We start from the raw sequence: 7,105 nt of genomic DNA on the forward strand, positions 1-7,105 counted from the left end.
CTGAGTTACAGCAAACATGACAGCCAACAGGAAGACTAAACTGCTGCTGACCCTGCAGAAACCAAACCCATAACAGATGGTCTCGGCCAGCCTGGGGTGTGATTCAGCGATCCACGACCCAACTTCAAGCAGTCACCCTACACTACGGACCCCAAATAGTTATCCATCTAGAGCAACTGCAGCACATTTCAGTTACAAAATCAACCACAAGCCATTCCCAGCTAGCAGCGCAGAGCAGCCATCAAAAATCAGGCCTATTAATTCTCCCAGGAATTCACAACATCCTTCCGCAGGGCTTCAAACCACCCAAGTGCTGCAAAGTTCTCAAAAAGATTAAGTTTTAGTTCTCTTGTGAAAGTTTCTCAACATCTCCCAAGTAACCAGCTTCGCCGGCGTACCATCAGTATCATAGTTATCAAAAATTCTCAACCAGTTGAAGGAAGGCCAATGTCTACCCGACCAAATAACAAATACTAGATGCACACATAGAAAGCTCACAAATGTCAGTTTATATCCCAACTTGTGCTAAAGCTGAGAAATGTTGAAGGAGATAAACTAATTCACATTACAAGTATATCTCAAGAAGATAAAAGGCCAAAGTTCAAACCAAGTCGATTAATTCACACTGCAAGTATATTGAACCAAACAGAATCCACGCTCTCTCTATGTGGTTTTCGTCCTGTTTACTCCTGCATGGACTGCTGGAGTCCCCTGCCTCCGCTCACAGACCAGTCTTGGTATTTCCTTCCATGTCTTCTGTTTAGATGCCATTACTGTATACATCACAAATGATGTCAGAACAAAATTGTAAACACTAAGCTACCCAATGGACAAGCATGAGCATGCCGGGATAGTACTACTAGGCATACATGGCAACATGTAACCAGATCTCAAATAAATATCCTGGGTTAACCGAAGAAAAGAAAAGCTAAAATCATACAGAACCAATCGACTCCTGTTGTGCTAGTTAGCTAAACAGTATCCAAATGCATGCAATTTGATCTACTCTACAGAAGTTGCTAGTGACCCCTAGTTACTAACAGCTACCAACAGAGCAGCAGGTGCTTCATGTCAATTAATTGAACAAACAACTTACAATCTAAGCAGTACATGCATAGCAGAGAAACAGGGCTCTCGGTGGGCTATCGTCATCGGTGGCACCTTCCCACAGCGTGGTGACGGCGACAACCACTTTGCAGAGCATTACAAACAATACTATAAAAGCACAGGACTGGCTAACTACGGAGCCTGCAAAAGATATAAACACCAAAATAAGTCCTTGAGAAGTAACCATTTGCCCCGGCTTAATTTCTGTATGTGAACCATCAGCTGAACCAGACTATAAATCTCAGTCACACCATCAGCAAGTTCTACCTCTGCATTCCTAAGGGCCTGTTCGGAGACTCTCCGGCTCCCCATGTCCGTTCCAGGAGTTGGTGGAGCTGTAGCTAAAAATGGTGGAGTGGGGAAAAGGCAGCTCCATAGATTCTCGGATTTCAGGGAACTGGAGGACTGCCGAACAGCTCCTAAGAGTGAAACTAACTCTGTTGAAAACAGAAACATTCAATTGCTAAAACAGCCCAGAAAAGAGATCAACATACAGTTCAAATCTACAACAACCTTGCCAAAATGATTTCCTTCTGCGGCCAGACATTTTACCAACTCAAAAGTGAACATCACTAGCATCTCCGACAGCCACAGGGATGCATCATAGGAAACAGAGAACAAGTTAATCAGTAAGTTATTTTTGTTACTCCTGACAAATCAACACTTGTTGCACAGGAAAATGTGCACCATGACTGGGGAGCCAAACTGCAAGAACCAAATAACAGCTGCTGCACTACCCCTGAAATTAATCACAACATATACAGCATACAACCCACAAGTGTTCATGCTCAGATCCGTGAAAGTCCCAGTTTGTACTAACTCCAGGAAACATTTAGGGGGATAAACCCATTCACATTACAAGTATCTGAACGAGATACAGGTCAAAGTTCAGCAAAGCCTGATTGACTAAAATGATGGCATAAGTAACCTAGTGGTATGTTATCTCACGCAAACATAATGCATATTATGCCCTTTCCATGCGGTTTCCGCCCTCTTCTCCTCCCTTTTAATATGATGGGATGCTATTCTCCTATTGTGAACTGTAGGAGCTTCCTGACCTCTCCGGCTTTCTGTGGAATAAAAGCTAAATGGCCTTTAGCTTCCGCTGGCCTGCCTCCCCTCGCGAACTACTCTTGGTATTTCCTTACATGTCTTCGGTTTAAACCTCCTCACTGTATATATCACAAACGATGTCAGAACAAACTTGCACGGACTAATGTACAATGAAAATTCATACCACATGGCATTATATTTAAATAATGGAGAACAAACGTGTTGACATGGTACATATGATGTGAATGATAACTGCATCAGTTTGTTAAATGTGGCAAAGCAGTAGAAAGATATGCATATCCTTCATAATGGGCATCAAGTTCTTTGTATTTAATGCGGCCCAGTTGCTTGTGCAGGCATCTAGGGAGCTTCTTTAAAGTAGGGCAGCATTTAATTTCAACATAGTAGAGAGAATTGTATCCTTGCGGCTCATTTGACATGAATGCAAGGGCACTGTAGCTTTCAAGATCAAGGACATCCGGCGACGGGGGATGCTCTCCCTATAGATACTCCAACGATGTCAACCATTGTTGCGAGTAATGGCCAGTCTCTTGAGGGGTGCAGGCAGACGAAGAGTCCCACCTAACATGCCAGGACAGTCCTGTATTACTAGATATTCAAGATGGCGAGGAAGTAAATGCTCAAGCATGATAGGACTTCTGGTTTCTCAAGCCCACCCAGCCTGCTGAAAACCAGCATATTTGTGGCTAGGGTACCCAAGACTACATCTTTTGCCAAAAATAACAGAAGACCACAACTTCTTCGGCAAGTGAATAACAGATTGCACTAAACAAGCTGTGAACCACGCTCATCATATTGCTGCGGGTACATTGGGTATATTAGCGGGCTTATTCCATCTTAGTGTCCGTCCGCCTCAACGTCTATATAAAGGATTACATATGGGCAATAGTGAAACTGTACTTTCCAGTAGCATCGCTGCTGTTTTTTTTTTTTTGCAGCTTTCGTAGTTGTGACAGCAAATCTGACTGGCTGGGCCCACTTTTCGGGGCTAGGGGCGTGGAGGCGCAGAGACATACACTAGCGGCGTTTGCAAACAGATTCGGGCCCACACACACACCGGCCCACTCCCACTCATTCCGCCGCCACGGAAGATCTCGTCATGGCCGCCACCGGAACACTCCGATCCTCGCCGGCATGGGAGCCTTCCCTCCCGCAGGCCGCCACCGAAGATGCGAGCGGAGCCGACGAGTCCGACCCCAGGTGACGACGCTCCACAGAGGGAGCCTGAGCTCTGGTCGAGGACGCGCACACGAGGTCGGCGACGGGCATGGTTCGTGGCCGACGCAACTGTAGCTCGCCGTCGAGCGCGTATGCGGGTACGGGATTGGTGCATGTGTGTGTGGGGCTCTCACAAGTGTGAGTACAAGAGCGAGGGGAGCAGGCTCCCATGGCCGCGGCTGCCAAGGGCGGGAGCTAAGCTCCGACCAAATCGACTGCTACAGCCATGAGCGAGAGCTCGGCTCCAACAAGATCGACCGCTACAGCCATGGGTGGGAGCTCGGCTCTGACCAAATCGATGGCTACGGCCTAGGACGCGGCCGCCCCGCACCCCATGCTGCGACTCGCTCTCTTCCCGCCCTGGCGCGCGGCGCCGTCGCCGTCCTTGCGCCATCGCCAGTGCTCTTCCTCCTCCGTCCGCCGCTGCACAACAGGTGGCCCATGGTCACACCCTTCTCTGGCTAATAACCGTCTCCTTGCCCCGTTTGCAAATGCCATGTGGCCCCGACAGGTGGGCCTGACCAGTCAGTTTTTCTGTTAGATGCAGCTTAATTTCGAACCAGTGCAATCTATTATTCACTTGCCGAAGAAGCGGTGGTCTTCTATAATTTTGTCAAAAGAGGTAGTTTTGGAGTACCCTAGCCACAAATGTGGTGGTTTTCAGCAATTTACTCCCACCCAGCTTTACATGATACCACTTGAATACTATTGCAGTCAGTAAGAAATATGGCTGGCAAGCATGGAGGTAGATATAGAACTGCTGGTAAGCTTTCACATCCACCTAAATATAGAGATTCTAGGTAAGGAGAAAAGTGATTCATGGGTGTAGATGGCAACTCTGATACAGCTACACACACGATTGCCTCACTGCAAGAAGACCCTTGGACTAAAGCTACCATGCCCTACTACTTGCCGAATATGGACTCATGCTCCTGAGAGATGTTGGAATGTTGAACATCTCTACCAAACTTACACAATACCGTAAACAAAGAGACTCCAGACCTGTCAGGTCTCGACTCCTTTCGGATGCTGATGGCTCAAGAGAAGCTTCTGCATATCCAAGTTAGATTTTCATAGTTTGTTATCGCTAATCGTCTCAAGGATACCAGGCTTTGGAACGCTTTCTCTGGCCAGTGGACGAGCACATCACATCTATTAATTACCAGCTCTCAAAGATGTACAAAACAGCCCCATGCTTCTAGTGAACCTGCTCCAAAGAATGAGTTGCAACATGTTAGCTTCAAAACTGTAAGAGGGGATTTCTGGTTCCATTTCTCCTTGCTGTCCACCGGTACAATTGAGCTGCCTTCAACCTCTGGTGTTGTTTCTATGTGTTCTACCCTCAGTGTCAGATTGGTCAATGAAGACAAATACCTATCTACACACTGGAAGATTTCGTGCTTGTCATCTTCAATTTCTAGTACACTGGGTTTTGGTGCTTGAGGTAAATCTACTAGCTTTGGGCGTTTCTGAATTGATAGTTTCTCATACTGAGGAAATAATATTGTTCTCCTTCGGCGAAGCATCCCATTTCTAGGAACTCTTCAAGTCCTCCAATTCAAGGACCTTAAGAGCAGGAAACGCCGTGCGTACCAATCTATAACCTCCTCCACTACGCCGTGCGTACCAATCTATAACCTCCTCCAATTCAAGGTTCCTGAAGCAATGGTGCGTCAGGTAACGCTGTCAGCTTTGGGCATTTCCCAATTGATAGTTCCTTCAACTGAGGAAACCATATTTGTTCTCCTTGAGTCTTTTCAACAACATCCCATCTCTGAAAGCTCTCCAAATTTTCCATTTTGAGCACCTTTAGTGTAGGAAACGCTACCAACTTTCCACAATGCACTTGCAGCAATGCATAACTACCTTCACCACGCTGCCCTTGCAGCAATGGTGCCTCAGGTAATGCTACGAACTTTCCATAATTACTAATAAACACCTACCGAAGAACAAGAAATATTATATGCTTTTCTTAACTCCCATTTGTTCCCCACCATGTCTCAAAACCCAACAAATGGTCTAGTGTAAGCACCTCCAGTTCATGGATGCATATGTAGCGAGAATCCTGAACTCCCGTTACAGATAGATAATCATCCAGATTGCAATTTGCCTCTGTTTCAAAATGAGAGTACAATTTGGGAACTCATTTAAAATTAGGTGATAATCTAGCTAATAATAACATGACGACCTGCATTCAAAAGGGACAAAAATTGACATAAAATAATGATAGAAGGCTATTTTAGGAGAATCTTTAATCAATCCTAATGACAATCACTTTTAGGCACCTTATTTTAGAAATCTGTCCAAATTATGGAATGGTTTATGAAAATCCTGCCCGGACAATTATTGCTTGATCCTTTTACAATGGACCCTAGATCTCTCACTGGGTGTCTATATATACAGGATTGTGCATTTGTTGATGGACAAATCATCTTGCAGTTTTGCTTACAACACATACTCTCCAATCATTCTCGATTCTGTTTCTTTAGGGGAAATATCGATACTGTTAATAAGCACAAATAAGTGCCACTGTTGCATCACATTATCTTGATGGACAAGTACATTACTGTGCCAGTCCTACTTTCTCTACTTCTTATCGTATGCCTTGCTGCTACTACACAATGTAAGTGTTCCATACACAACTCTAATTTCGACAATCTGTCTTTACAATATGTGCGTGCACAGATTAATTGTGCTCGAATAATAATTTAATTTCCTATTTCTGTTGGGAGTAGGTATTTTGTTAGTGCATGAAGACTGCGTTTTTTTCTTCTTGTGGCATCTGATTTTCTTTGTTAATTAACACGAAATCACACTAATTGCAATCGGTTGTCTGTACATTTTTCCGTAGGTCGACTCATCGACGGCATGGATAATGATAAGATAAATTTACTAGGAGGGTTGTGTATCTACGACAAGGACGTTGGTGGATATTGTTGCCCTGTGACGAATTTGTGCTATAGGACACAAGATATTTGCCTTGGAATATGCAAAAAATCAGCCCCTTCTTTAGCTACCCTCCTCTGCTCCCAATAAATTGACCTTTCTGTAGAAGAAATCATATGTGATGTGGATGTAATATTTTTTAATGAAAAGTAGCATGGCAACTGAACTATGATACTTGGTATTCTGCGTGCCTCCCACTGACTAAGCCGATTGTCTCGCTCATCTGCCTGCTTGATCCATTGATGCCAGACCTGGGCAGCAATGATGATAGCAAAGTTTCTGCCATATGTAAATTTAGCCACGCCACACATTTGGGAATACTGGTTTTCTAGTAACACTAGCAAACATGTCCATTGCAACAGGAGAGAGAAAATCACAGACCCTCTTTCATTATTTTCCCTCTCACACTCCTAGGTCCATCTTGCACCCCATCCATGTCGACGCTTATCCTGCTTCCTATCCTCTATCTCCCCCCCTCCTTCTGTTCTGTAATTGCACGGATGACAACACATTAAGAACTAATATGATAATTTAAGACATATTATCTAAAATATTCTCACAATACAAAGAAGTTAAGAAGCTTACGAGACTCCCCACTACAACCAGCCTTGGGTGATGTTAGCGGCGCAGATGAATGGGGCTCCTGCATGTCCATGTCCGCCTACATCCTCAACGTCATCTCTCAAGACGCGGACTACTAATCAGAGTCGAACTAAGCATCCCGAGCTGCCAAAGACGATATTTATGAGAGGTCTGCTTC

The 7,105-nt window shown here is 44.7% G+C and overlaps 1 pseudogene; it reads right to left on the reverse strand.

Annotated features, from left to right (window-relative positions):
• Positions 1 to 4,067: 4,067 nt before the first annotated feature.
• Positions 4,068 to 7,000, reverse strand: LOC119349963 (annotated as a pseudogene).
• Between the last annotated feature and the right edge of the window lie 105 nt (positions 7,001 to 7,105).

This window comes from Triticum dicoccoides, chromosome 1B (genome assembly GCF_002162155.2).
Source record: "Triticum dicoccoides isolate Atlit2015 ecotype Zavitan chromosome 1B, WEW_v2.0, whole genome shotgun sequence".
NCBI lineage: Eukaryota > Viridiplantae > Streptophyta > Magnoliopsida > Poales > Poaceae > Triticum > Triticum dicoccoides.